This window comes from Mya arenaria, chromosome 16 (genome assembly GCF_026914265.1).
Source record: "Mya arenaria isolate MELC-2E11 chromosome 16, ASM2691426v1".
Lineage (NCBI taxonomy): Eukaryota > Metazoa > Mollusca > Bivalvia > Myida > Myidae > Mya > Mya arenaria.
In genome coordinates this window covers 7,351,332-7,366,801 of record NC_069137.1, presented here as the reverse complement: position 1 = coordinate 7,366,801, position 15,470 = coordinate 7,351,332, and the positions used below count along the sequence as shown (strand labels likewise).

The following is a 15,470-nucleotide window of genomic DNA, read 5'->3' as shown; positions in this document are numbered from 1 at the left end:
CAATACGGTGCTTCTAAAATAACTTGTATCAATGTTTAAATTATAAATCAACAAATAATGTCATAGGTACGTGTTAAGTTACAATAAAGTATTTTTTCTGACAGTACTTTGGGTTTAAACTATTTTTCAAATGTTATGTTGTGTGAGAATAAATAAACAAATGTTGATTAAGAATTTAAAATAATCAAGGGAGACAATTATTGGTGGCTTATCAATATACAATTTTCCGCCCTTCATTTGTTGGCACTTTTTTCATTCGCTCCTTAGTTTTATTTCGGATGTTTATTTCACCCTCTGTACACCCTGAGTTTTGAAACAATCAATGTTTTACGTTATGTCTAAACGTTAGTTTGATTTCTTTCTTGCTTTGTTTTGATACTTTCATGATCGTATTTACTGTCAGGTTATATTAAGTGTTGTTATATGCTACTTTGGTAGATTTATTACTGCTTTTTCATAAAAAGCTTATCATATGTTTGTTTTACTTTAAATTGACTCTTGTAGCCAATTTACTCAGCCAAATTTAATAGTATATTTCTGTTGTTTTCTTGTATTGTTTCTGACAGAAATTATAATTCTTTCTTAAATAATTCAATAATTTACAAGCTTTTTAACTTAATGCAATAACATACTTAATTTGGTTATGCCTAAGACGTTTTAGAAAATTAAAAGCAGGACGATTTAACATATATTAGCCTACGACATATGGCCGGACGGATTAATATACAGGGATATTACTATAGAAGATCCGCTTTCCCAAGTCCCAATGAAGCCGTGTGTCTTTGAAATATGTGTAAACCACGGATGGACGGAAGAAACAAACAGATAGGAAAATTACTATTTGGTATCCGCTTTCTCAAGTCCTCATGACGTCACATATCACGGATAGATGGACGGAACAAATATACAGGGTAAGTACTATAGGAGAGCCTGTTTCATAAGTCCTAATGACGCCGCGTATTCTTGTACATGTGCAAACGACGGATGAACGGACGGAACAAATATACAAATGCGTTTTATCGAAAACTTGCGTCAGTGTGATACTATGTACGAGTATTATTACCAAAGACTTAGAGCATTAAATCACAAACTCGCATCAGTGAAATACTATGTACGAATATTATTACCAAAGACTTAGAGCATTATATCACAAACTTGCATCAGTGCGATACTATGTACGAGTATTATTACCAAAGACTGAGAACATTATATCACAAACTTGCATCAGTGCGATACTATGTACGAGTATAATTACCAAAGACTTAGAACATTATATCACAAACTTGCATCAGTGCGATACTAGGGACGAGTATTATTACCAAAGACTTAGAGCATTATATCACAAACTTGCATCAATGTGATACTATGTACGAGTATTATTACCAAAGACTTAGAGCATTATATCACAAACTTGCATCAGTGCGATACTATGTACGAGTATTATTACAAAAGACTTAGAGCATTATATCACAAACTTGCATCTATGTGACACTGGGGACGAGTAGTAATACAAAACATCACACCCTTGGATCAATTTGATACTATGGGCGAGTATTGTAACAAAAAAAACGTATAGCGATAAATTTAAAATACGTTTAAAACTTGCATCAGTGTGAAACTAGGGACAAGTAGTACTTCATTGGTTTCTATGCGACCCTCTGGAACCCTGCAGATACTAGGCAACCCTTGATATGTTTCCATCCTGACCGGATACACATGACAAGTAGTATTAAATGTTTTTAAAGACAGTTACTTGTAATAATACATTTTTATTTTGTTTATGTTTAAGAAAGGTATTTGGTTGATTAGAAAATTGGGACAAAAACATTAATTTGACAAATATAAATATATCATGATAATATTTAGATCGCCTTTAAGTTTAAAAGGTATACAAAATATGAAATAAATAAAGCAGGGCATGATTATTATCTTAAGGATATACTTTGTTGGTAAACAGACAAACAATTAAAACTCTATATTTTACTTGATAAAAGAAGTATATCCTTATATTAAAAACAGGACCGTCTGACAGTTTTCTGTATTGAATATCTTACAAATAATAAGCAATTGGTGGATATTGTAGCGAATTTAAACATTTCATTGAGTCATATAATGATTAAGCAACGTAACCTCGCTATCTCAAAAGGACATTCCTTGAAAGCCAATACAAAGAAGTTAAGTGCATATTGTTTAGTGCATATGTTTTGCTTCCGTGAAGTCTTACATGAACTTCAATTGCCGGGTACAGTCCGGCGTGGGCTTAACGTTAAGAAGACTAACAATATATGCGAACATTCTTAGTGTTCAGTGCAAAATGACTATTGAATGCCTCTATACTAGACATATGCAAGCCTCTCAGTAACTCAACTGATAAACAAGTATCGACTAGAGGGACATGGGGTCCAACTAGAAGAGTCCGAAATATTCAGATCTTTAGAATGAGGCGCGAGCCCAATGTACAGCTCTTCTAGTTTATTTAGTTTGAACTTTTGTTTGATTTTACAACGATGGTGAAACTTGCTATTGCAACTTATATTAAATGCTCTCGTTGGCACGATGTTGTGCGAGAGTGTGGTCTTACGATATTGGGGAAACCGGAGTACCCGGAGAAAACCCACATGTCCGGCTTGGTGACCACTATCCAAACACACATGCGCCCTGGCCGGGAATCAAACCCGGGTCGCCTTAGTGAGAAGCGAATGCGCTTCGCTAACCGGACAACGCGGTACGCGATACGCTGAACCTTAGAATGGCATTGTGTTTTACCTAGACTTGCCTTACATAGTATCTAAATGTATTTCAAATTAAAAATAATTTGTTTCTAAAGGAGTGTGGTAAAACCCACATTTATACATTTTGTATAGAAAGAGATCGCTCTTTCCACTTAAAAGACATAAGAGCAGGGAGTACCCCACGTTGTTGTTCAGTGTACGTTTGCTCGAAGAATGGAACGCTGTGTGGAGAATATGTATATTGGCAAGCGAGGGTTTTCATAAAATGGGTTTGTATAAGCGAGCGGGGAGTATGTCACGTTGTGGTTGTGTGTATAGGCGAGCGAATTTGAACAAACTTTTATATTTCTTGGTCATATTTTTACATCAAATTATTGCATTTTAAATGATGTAAGGAATTTGCTGGTCAAAATTAGATTTCATTACAAAAGGGAATTCTAAAATCGAATTTTAGTTTACTTTTTTTTTAAAATTACTTTGTATATCAGTTGCAAGTTTTCGTATGTAGATGGCATTAACGAGCAGCTTTTCTAAAGCTAACAAAATAAATAAATACGAACTAAATTATATATCAAACCATTACATGCAGATTGTTAACTATTTATAATGATGTTGAGCATATTTCAATTATCAAACATGTCAATGGAGGTTGCAAAGAGTTTAAATAAGATAACTTCAAGTGCTTGTCATTTTTCGGCTGAATGTTAATTTGCATTGGGTTTCGCAATGATACTTGTTCATTCGCAAATAAACGTCAAAGGGGTAAGATTATCATCATAAATAGTTGTTTCCGTTGCCCTAAGCTTAATGCAAAAACAATTGAAAATGGTTTTGTTAAAATGTTACCGGGTGTTGTATTGTCTAATTATTCATCTTCAACTTCAATAAGTTTGTTACTTGAATGCGAGAGCAGCACTTTAGCAGCTTGTTAAGAACGACGTGTTTTTTCGAAGGAACAATCATGAAATTAAAATGCAATCATTGAAATGTTTTGAAAAATAAGTCTATACATTTATGTTTTATTCAATAAAATAATCGTATTGCCATTAATTGAAGAACTAAGTGTTTGAAGGTTGTTTTTTCTAAGTTCTAAGGAAAATTATACAACATTTATTTTCAGATAGTACAAAGATCTTTTCACTATAAGTCACGGAAATTTATAATTGTTACCAGAAGTGTTTATTTTGATTTTTAAACTTGATGCACATGTTTTGCTTCGATAATTTTATATATAATCGAATACTCATGGCATAGCAATACCATTGATCCGTTGGTCTACGATCAACCGGTCTAGGTATTATTGATTAGCATTATAATTGTAAACATTGTACATGATTGAGAAGAGTACAAGGTACGCAAATAGATAAAATGCATATGTCGGCTTTTTACCACATGTTTGAACTTATCAAGGCATAGTATCGATTTAAACTGAATTGAACTTAAATGATTTCCCGATTGTTATCTAAGGACATAATATATTTATTTTTAAAATCTCACATGTTCAAAAGACCAGTTTCTCAATTTAAATGCACAGTACGCACTGTCAGTTATTCACTCATTAGCTACTCAGAGTCTCATCACGAGGTAGCCTAAGGTAGTTTTGTTATGATATCGCCTTATATCTCTGTGTGAGTCAATCACTCATAAGCTATCAAAGCTCACATCACGAACAAGCCTTAGGTAATTTTGTAATGATATTGCCTTACATTTCACTGTCAATCATTCACTCATCAGCTATCCAGGGTCTCACCACGATCTAGCCTAAGGTAGTTGCGTTATGATATGCCATATATCTCACTATGAATCATTCATTCGTTTGCTATCCAGAGTCACATTACGAACTAGCCTAAGGTAGTTTTGTTATGATATTGCCTTATATCTCAGAGTCAATCATTCACTCATAAGCTATCAAGGGTGCCATGACGAACTAGCCTAAGGTAGCTTTGTTATAATATAGCTTTATATATCAGTGTTAGTAATACACTCATTAGCTATCATGCGTCACATCACAACGTAGGCTAAGGTAGCTATAAGGTGGCCTTGTATCTCACTTTCAGTCATGAGTGTAAACTTAATTATTGTGCAACGATTGTGAAACAAATTATTACAACATAATACTAATCGCTCTCGTTGGCACGATTTTAACGCGAGAGTGTTGTCTTGTGTTATCGAGAAAACCGGAATACAAGGAGGAAACCCACTTGTCCGGCTTGGTGACCACATACATAACCCACATGCGCCCAGGTCGGGAATTGAAACCGTGTCGCCTAGGTGAGGAGCGAGTGCGCTAACCGCTGCGTTTACCGGACAACCTTTTAGCCATCACAACAAAACTACCCTACTGCATTCATTCACACATTAGAAATTCAGTGCGTCACCACAACCGGCCTACGGTAATTTTGTAATGACATGGCCTTTCATCTCTCTCCTTAGCTATCAATTGCCACAGCAAACAAATAGCCACTATGTTTGTTTCGAAAAGTACCAACCAATACGTCTTTATGTTAAATATTTATTAGCACTGTATCTCTATATTTACATTCACATAATTCCTAAACGATGGTTGTTGTTTATCAATTGCACTTAATTTCTGTATAAAGTGCAATGGCATTTCCCATCGATATCGCGTGCGTTTATTCGATTCTTCTGTCCTGTCATTGGGCGCAATAATACCAAGGGGCGGGGCATATTTACTACGGAAATATTTTTTTAATGAAATCGTAGTACAATTATTGGCAACATGCAAAACTGTAATCTACAGTAAAGCAGTTAAAACAAAATAAGCAACGATAATTTGATTGATTTTAATGTAGATATTTTCATGATGGATGGAACAGTTGAAGAAACGTTTGTGTTTAAAAATGCTGTTAAATGTTACGAAAATGCAGTTAGTTCAAAATAACCTCTGTAACGGGTGCTTGTATGACGTCATGAGTGATGTCATTGAAAAAGTTTTACATTAAGCTCGATTCGGGCCGCAACTTAACTCGGCAGCTGCATTTTGTTTCGACGCCTTTTTTTGAAGTGTTCATTCGTTTTGAAAGTGTTGTTTTTTTCGAAAATTGACTCGATTACTGGGATTATTTACACACAATACCTATTGGGTAATCAATTAATTACCTATTCAGTCCTACTTTCTTTAACCATTATTTGTTTTGATAACTAATTTAAGCCTGAAAATTTTGTAAACATGTTCTTGATAAAATGTACAGCATCTTCAGCATCAGAAATACTATTTGAAATTTCTTTGTTCATTACATACGACGTAATGGAATCATGTCCATATAAGTCGCATGTTCTGAATAAAATCGACAGAAATAACTAATGTTCGGAGGAGTAAGTCGTTTTAGACATAATTTAGTGTTTTTTATAGTAAAAACAACTGCAGAAAAGACTATTTGGTAAACACATTAGCTTGTCAGGAAAAGACAACTCAGCAGAATATATGTAAGTTATATGTGGTTTATTTCATGTTTTGGTATTTGTATGCAGCTACATTATATATTCTAAGATATGTTTCTGTGCAAAAGTTTGCATCGTTGACCAACTTTCGGTCAGAAACCACGTCGCTCAGCCTTCACTGTTATGATGCGGGCCTTGAAAGCGCATATGTAAAACAAAAACCGGGCATTAACGGCACGTGAATTTACTAAATAATGCACGTTTTCTACCGATAACGCCCGGGTTTTTGCGTTTAATACACCACGATACCGGACCAAAAACACACATTTTATGCAATAATACGTATTTATAATATTTTTGACATTGAAAAGATAGAAAATACACATATAAATAATGAAATATTTTATCTGTGTATTCATTGTGGTATAAAATTAGGTCACGATAGCTGTTCTAATTTACCCACCGTTGAGAACAACGAGAGAAAGAAAAGAGAAAATGCTCTTGAATAATCAATGTATTTTAGCAGAAAAATAGGTTTAACTGAATGTAAATATAAATATTAAATTCGACATGTTGCATTTTATTGGGGTATGGTATGCAATGGCGCAGTTCAAAACTTCGGACTCCACCCATTTGGAACAGCCCCATTGCATACCATACCCCAATAAAATGCAACATGTTGAATTTTAATCCTTAAATATTTCCCTTTTGCCTTGATGCTTTGCGTCGTAATACAATACTTCTAGCAGTACAAAAACAGTAAGACATAAAGGATGATAACTAGCGGCGATATAACAAATAAAAATAACATCACAGTAGGCTTATACTGACGGATTCGTTTCGTATTGAACTTATTATTTAACATAACTTGTAGCAGAATGTAAGATTACGTATTTTTTTCCGTTCCTTTCATATTTCTCGAGAAATCGATTTTTAAATTGTTTTCTTTCTGAATCCTCACACCCCATGTCAATAGTCTTTTATTGTTTTCCTTATACGATAACTAAACTTCAAAATCAAAGACAAAGGAGAAATATCATATTTCATCCTTTACAAATGCTACGGTATGCGCCATTTTAAATCTTCTGTAGGACAGAAATCAATGGAAAAGTTTGTATATTGTTTTTCCCTATTTCAGATCAATCTTTGTGGGGTCTTTATTTGTATTTTAAAAATATTCGATCATATAACTTGAATGATTCTGGAATAAATTTATTTTTGCAGCTTATTAATTCTTTCTTAAAATCCTGACGTTTATTAAAATGACTTTGAGGCAGTCGATCAATCAGACAACGACAAATCCAATACGTTTAATACTATAATCAAATGCAATAAGACATCCACCATAACTTATATTTCGTTAAAAACATTTGTACCCTTAAATCTCCCGTTGCTACAAACATCCCTCAGATAGTCATCAATTAAGTTTAACACTTATCACAAACTTGCGTTCGTTGTGATTATAGGGACTTTCGCATAATGGCAGGACACGGGTTAAAGTCAATAACACCATTTGAATTATTACAGTGTCTTTATCACATATCTGGTACATATGCTTGTACGTGCCTGCAGTAACAGGGTTATTACTACAGGAGTGCCGATTTCACAATTCCGAATGACGCCCCTGTCTTAAATATAATTACAAACGATGGATGACGGACACAACAAATATACAGGCTTATCACTATAGGTGAGTCTCTTTTACAAGTCCTTATTAAGCCCCATGTCTGTACAAAATGTGCAAACGACGAATGGACGGACGGGACAAAGAGATATGTTAATTACTATAGGAGAGTCTCTTTCACAAGTCCTAATGTTCCGCATGTATATGTACATGTGCAAACGAAACATAGACGGACGAAACAAATAAAAAGTGTAATTACTATAGAAAAGTCGCTGTCTACATTCCTTTGGACGCCGAATGTATATGTGCCAACGTCGGATGACAGGACATAACCAATAGACAGGCTAAATACTTTAGGAGAGCTTCTTTTACAAGTCAAAATAACATCGCATGTATTTGTACATGTGCAAACAACGGATGTACGGACGGAACAAATAAAGAGGGTAATTACTATGAGAGAATCTATTTCACGGGTCCTGATGACGCAGTATATTTTAAGCACATGTGCCAACGATGGAATGACGGACGGAACAAATACACCGGGTAATTACTATTTACAACAGACAGGGTGAATACAATAGGAGATATGCTTTCTGTTGAGCCCTAATAACCCCGCATTTCTGTCGAACTCGTCATACATATAGGTTGTGCATCTGAATATCTATGAATTTTACATAATTAATATACATATCTACACGTGATGTGTGTGATCTGTAAACCAAATGTAAAAGGTGAACACAGCAGAGCAGTAATTCCACTGAACAAGAAATCAGACATTGAGTCTGTCAATATACCTTAGTATTCTTAGAAAAATGACACAAAAACACTTATCGATAATCAAAACATTCCCTGAAAGGATAGATTAATATTTCATCAAGTTTATGTTTGTACAAACATAAAATGGAAACAGCCACTGTTCAACTAAACGCAAGGAATATATAATTCAATATTACGAAACACATAAACACAAAGTTTTTTATGACACCAAATCAATGATCCATTAATTTTATCATTAAAGACAACATTGAGAAAATTTAGTGCGAAATTATTGGTAATTTGCGCCGATAGGAATAAGAATGTATTTAAAGTTCATATAAAATTACAAAATATTTTTTGATATAAAGTAGTATGTATGCGAAAAGTTACAGAAAGAAACAAGCCCAGAAGCAAAAAAGTTAAGACATAAACCCGATTAAATGGCACTGGGTAAACGCCAAAGACATATATCATAAAATCAAAAACAAGAAACATGGAAGAACAGCACAAAACTCGACAAGCAGCACAGTGCATACTTACTATGCAATTGTCAGTAATCGCAACCTACAGAATATAAATTAAGACTTGAGTCCCTAAATTTAGAAACATCAATCGATAGTATTAACACAGTCTGTATAAATTGACGTTTGACAATAAAGTAGAATTATAATCATACAACATTTTGTTTGAGCAAATGCCATAGTGAAATGATTATGTTAAGGCTGATCTAGAACGAAATTTAGCATTAATTAGTCTTACATGTTATTTCCGTATCTTTTGAATTTATATTAGTATATTATTTAGTTTATTAATATATTAGTTTTTGTTTTTCTTATCATCCGTGACTAACACGGTCAAACCCCACCTATCCCGTATATCCCGTATATGGTCCGTACATTCATTCGTACATGTTGCCTGTACGTGAAGGTTCGTACATCAATGACGTAAACGTTGATTGCACGGGGTCTGTTTCTCCATCCCGTAAACGTTGCGTGTACGGGATCTGTTTCTCCACCCCGTAAACGTTGCGTGTACGGGGTCTGTTTCTTCTTCCCGTAAACGTTGCATGCACGGGGTCTGTTTTTCCATCCCGTAAACGTTGCGTGTACGGGGTCTGTTTCTCCATCACGTAAACGTTGCGTGTACGGGGTCTGTTTCTCCATCCCGTAAACGTTGCGTGCACGGGGTCTGTTTCTCCATCCCGTACACGTTGCGTGTACGGGATCTGTTTCTCCATCCCGTAAACGTTGCGTGTACGGGGTATGTTTCTCCATCCCGTTCACGTTGCGTGTACGTGAAGGTTCGTACATCAATGACGTAAACGTTGCGTGTACGGGGTCTGTTTCTCCATCCCGTACATGTTGCGTGTACGTGAAGGTTCGTACATCAATGACGTAAACGATGCGTGTACTGAGTTTGTTTCTCCATCCCGTACATGTTGCGTGTACGTGAAGGTTCGTACATCAATGACGTAAACGTTGCGTGTACGGGGTCTGTTTCTCCATCCCGTACATGTTGCGTGTACGTTAATGTTCGTACATCAATGACGTAAACGATGCGTGTACGGGGTCTGTTTCTCCATCCCGTACATGTTGCCTGTACGTGAAGGTTCGTACATCAATGACGTAAACGATGCGTTTACGGGGTCTGTTTCTCCATCCCGTACATGTTGCGTGTACGTGAAGGTTCGTACATCAATGATGTAAACGTTGCGTGTACGGGGTCTGTTTCTCTATCCCGTACATGTTGCGTGTACGTGAAGGTTCGTACATCAATGATGTAAACGTTGCGTGTACGGGGTATGTTTCTCCTTCACGTGCACACAGAAAATCAACTGCTTGCTCTTAAACCTGCCTACGCAACTTCTACTTTACAGCAAAGTATAATGACTGTGTTGACCTATTATGTTGAAGTATGTTCAAACTGTTATATAACAGTTGTTGCATAGCATTTCACACGTCTCAGTGGCACAAAAATAAATACCTTTCATGGCCATCTAATGATTGCATAATAAACATACCATGTATTTTCGTACTAGTGCCAAAACTGCTTTTTATCCGTTAATTAATGTATCTTAAACATGTATCAATAGTAACCACTCATATTCATCCATCCACCAAAAATACCAACAATTGTGAAGTATAAGAATAAATACAAAATAAAGTTTGTCATAAACTTGGCTTGATACTACTTGATTTGTCAAGTCGGAAGTTGTGTCTTTGTATCATAAAGATTAGTATTGTCACATAATTGTCAACACTTAAGAAGCCTCATGATCTCTCGTAGCTCATGTCGCCTGGATTTCTTGTATACATCAGTATTATCATTGCAATTGTTTGGAGTTCCCGTTTCCGTTATATAACGACGTAAGTACAGTATAAGTACACTGAATCATGTCCTTGTTCAAGATTATGATTTATTATATCTCAGTGTATGTATTGCCTTTGTCTTTACTAAAAAGCAATTAATGGCTTTTCATACCATTTGATCGCTTGATTTATTAGTGTTTTGTAAATTGGTCCCAATACATACTGAAACCGAAACAGTTTTTATACACCACATATTTACGTATTTGATATTTGTTTCAGTATAATAAGCGAAATATTTTACCTTGTGTTCACCAATTGTGAAATAAGCTGTTGGTGTTGTCTCCATGTAAAATACAGTACGATCCCATATTGACATAAACAAACATCCTCTATATAAAACCAGTCAGGAAACCGAACTTATGTTTGATTTTAACACATGCCTATCCCTAGCAAAATTAAAGTTTTAACATACAATAAATATGCATATGCTTGATGCAGCCGAAAGAGTACCAAGTCAGATGGTTTAGGGTCGGGACTACTCTCCCCCGGTATATGTCCAGGGTTCTCGATTGCAACAAACTTGAAATAGTGAGCAACTTTAAAAGTTTTTTGTAGTTATGGTCTTAGTTTATTTTTGTGAGTTTTAAGTTTACTCGCATGAGTTGGCCACGCTATGTGCATCTAACTACACGAGTTATCTAAAATGGCAGGTGCAGATTATGTCTAAGATGATGCATTCTGGTTCAAATCGTGTGACCCAATAGTCCAGTGTCACCATTTGTTTAAAAATGTTCCTCAAAGTTCTACATTTTATTTTACGAGTCATCGTATATCTATCTATGTAATAACTACGACTCTTTAGCTCGAGAGTTAAAAAACAGACTTTCTAGCTTGGAAGCAATAAAGAGACTCCAGGAGCTACGGGCAATATTCAAACTACGTCATATTCACGTGATCTCACCTAGTAACCTTTGAGTGCCAAGCAATAACGAGACTCCCGAAGCTACGGGCGATATTCAAACTACATCATATCCACGTGATCTCACCTAGCTTCCTTTGAGTACCAAGCAATAACGAGACTCCCGGAGCTACAGGCGATATTTAAACTACGTCATATCCACGTGATCTCACCTAGCTACCTTTGAGTACTAAGCAATAACGAGACTCCCGGAGCTACTGGCGATATTTAAACTACGTCATATCCACGTGATCTCACCTAGCTTCCTTTGAGTACCAAGCAATAACGAGACTCCAGGAGCTACGGGCGATATTTAAACTACGTCATATCCACGTGATCTCACCTAGCTACCTTTGAGTACTAAGCAATAACGAGACTCCCGGAGCTACTGGCGATATTCACACTACGTGATATCCACGTGATCTCACCTAGCTACCTTTGAGTACCAAGCAATAACGAGATCCAGGAACTACGGGCGATATTTAAACTACGTCATATCCACGTGATCTCGCCTAGCTACCTTTGAGTACTAAGCAATAACGAGACTCCCGGAGCTACGGACGATATTCAAACTACGTCATATCCACGTGATCTCACTTAGCTACCGTTGAGTACCAAGCAATAACGAGATCCAGGAACTACGGGCAATATTCAAACTACGTCATATCCACGTGATCTCACCTAGCTACCTTTGAGTACCAAGCAATAACGAGACTCCCGGAGCTACGGGCAATATTCAAACTACGTCATATTCACGTGATCTCGTCTAGCTACCTTTGAGTACCAAGCAATAACGAGATTCCTGGAGCTACGGGCAATATTCAAACTACGTCATATCCACGTGATCTCACCTAGCTACCTTTGAGTATCAAGCAATAACAAGACTCTCGAAGCTACGGGCGATATTCAAACTACGTCATATCCACGTGATCTCACCTAACTACCTTTGAGTACCAAGCAATAACGAGACTCCAGGAGCTACGGGCGATATTCAAACTACGTCATATCCACGTGATCTCACCTAGCTACTTTTGAGTACCATGCAATAACGAGACTCCAGGAGCTACGGGCGATATTCAAACTACGTCATATCCACGTGATCTCACCTAACTACCTTTGAGTACCAAGCAATAACGAGACTCCAGAAGCTACGGGCGATATTCAAACTACGTCATATCCACGTGATCTCACCTAGCTACCTTTGAGTACCATGCAATAACGAGACTCCAGGAGCTACGGGCGATATTCAAACTACGTCATATCCACGTGATCTCACCTAGCTACCTTTGAGTACCATGCAATAACGAGACTCCAGGAGCTACGGGCGATATTCAAACAACGTCATATCCTCGTGATCTCACCTAGCTACCTTTGAGAACCAAGCAATAACGAGACTCCCGGAGCTACGGGCGATATTCAAATTACGTCATATCCACGAAATCTCACCTACATTTGTCGCGAATATAGCCATTTATTCGTTGTATATATATTATAAACGCATTTCTTATACATTGGAGCGTATGGTTGCATCGTTCTTTTTGCATCGTTATTTTTGCATCGTTTTCATATTCCAATAAATTCCTATAAATTATAATGATGAAAGTGTTTGCTTCGCTACAACCTTCGTAAACTAGGTATTTCCTTAGGATTATGATCACGGGCATATGCAATACCGCATTGTGTTACAATTCGTATCTTTGTCATTGATTTTAGAATTGAAATAAATAGTCAACGCAAGAAGGGTAATCGTTTGAGGACATATAATGCATGCATGTGTATATATCTCATTAAAAATACTAGCAAAAGTCACATAAACTAATGCATTAATTTAAACTTAGAAATGAACATTTATCTACCGGATTGAAAACATTTTGACTTTTGACACAAAGTACCAGCATTATAAAAGACGAAACCCTGCACAATTATCTTTGTCATTGTAAGGACACGAAGGTACTTTTTATGTTTACATCTTTCTGTAACTTCATATTTTACAGACGTGCGTGCGTTTGCATTTGTGTCTGAACATAATTAAATTGTAATAGGTATTGCTTAGCTTTTTTTGTTCAAAACAACCAGATATGAATACCATACGTTTCCCTAACTTACATCAGTATTGATTTTGATCAAGGCAGCATCATATTTCTAAATAGCACTGTACACACTATAGCTAGTGGTGTATTAAATGCACATTAAGCTTTTCCTTGAATAATGTTTAAATCTTGTAAAGTCTGACTTAAACTCGGACTTACCTTTATTTCGATAATATATGGTTATGTATGTTTAATAAAAAAATCTCTACATGAATGGAAATGTGTGCGTGTGTTATTGGTTTCATTTGTTACGAGTATTGCTGGCAGCCCAGATACATGTGAGAAGACAAATCAAAGAGTATTTAATGAATTTTCATTTTCTAAACAAACACGTCTCTTTTATAAGAGGATAAGGTAACAAGAGTTTACTTTACCAGTTGAATGCTTCCGGAGGTTCTCATCCATCGTTACTGCTAACCTTTGGTATAAACGGTATCAACCTGCAAACACATTTTACAATAATGTCTTAATGTGGCAATTTATCCAAAAGGTGTTTATATCACTATAACTCTAATTCCTTGTTCATCGGTGCACTGTGATCTGTTACAATCCGTTCATCTCACTTTCGCTTTCACAAAATGCTTAATGTAAAACTATCCTATATGTGCAGGCTCAAAGATCAATGTCTTAAATATCCACAACGCGACAAAGTACTTCACATAACAACATACACACTTCACATACATATTAACTTCCGGCTGGTCGAACAATGATCAGTAAGCGGAAATAAGACAATAAGGCGCAGTGAAAAGTACTTCAGTTGACTGCGCGTTTATGAATCTTTCTCAATACAAATGGGATGGGGAAGGCCAATTATTAAAATGCTTCAAAATCACATTTCATATTTAGTAACAAGGAAAATTATTCTAAGTTAAACATACCTCCTTTGAAACATGTTTGATTATTGTTGTTGAAAACTAATCAAATTAAAAATGGAAAGGTTTGTTCAATGACTTGTTGGAATATTAATTTCATTTACAGACGGAAACATGCGAATGATACTGTTCTCATTTTAGAATATCCCAAATACAAATGAAGAAAATGCAAAGCTTAATAAAATATTGTTGTTTTCTCATCATTGAGAATGGGGAAATATAGTCACTTAAGGACATATCAGTTAAGCTACGTATAAACAGAAATTAGGTGATTGACAGAAATGACGTTAAGGTAACAAAATAATTTATATATAGTAAAATACATTGAAGGGATGGCAACAGAGAGTGTACACATATTAATGTTCAATACATAACACAACCAAATAGAGATACACATAACGAGTATCAGCAATCACCCCACCACAAGTCTTTTGACGATACCATCTCGTGTCATGAGTACTCTCTTAAAAGTATGAGTTGAGTTCATTTGTTCCGAGTAATTGACAAACCAGGATATAAATTGAAAAATGTCATTTATTCAAATTAAATGACGTATATCGTTACAAACGAACAATATACATGGCCGAAATAAAGTTGGAGGTAAATTAAACGCCTTAAGAAACCCCATAAAAGCTTGTGAAAATACTGTGTAATCAGGTTTAGCATAAATTATTTGTGAAATTATTACGTTATGAGATCAGCGAGATGAAACGGTTTAATAATA

The 15,470-nt window shown here is 35.8% G+C and overlaps 1 protein-coding gene across 7 annotated transcripts in view; it reads right to left on the bottom strand.

The window, feature by feature from the left end:
• Positions 1-14,459, bottom strand: part of LOC128222104 (uncharacterized) — a 24,362-nt gene extending 9,903 nt beyond the window's left edge. For 5 of the 7 annotated variants that reach the window (XR_008259069.1, XM_052930948.1, XM_052930953.1 and 2 more), the window contains exon 1: positions 14,246-14,459. The gene's annotated coding sequence lies outside the window, so the exon portion shown is untranslated. Of the gene's footprint in view, positions 1-9,054; positions 9,079-10,534; positions 10,622-14,245 lie in introns of those variants that run through there. The other 2 variants (XM_052930949.1, XM_052930950.1) reach the window with 2 other exon arrangements.
• Between the last annotated feature and the right edge of the window lie 1,011 nt (positions 14,460-15,470).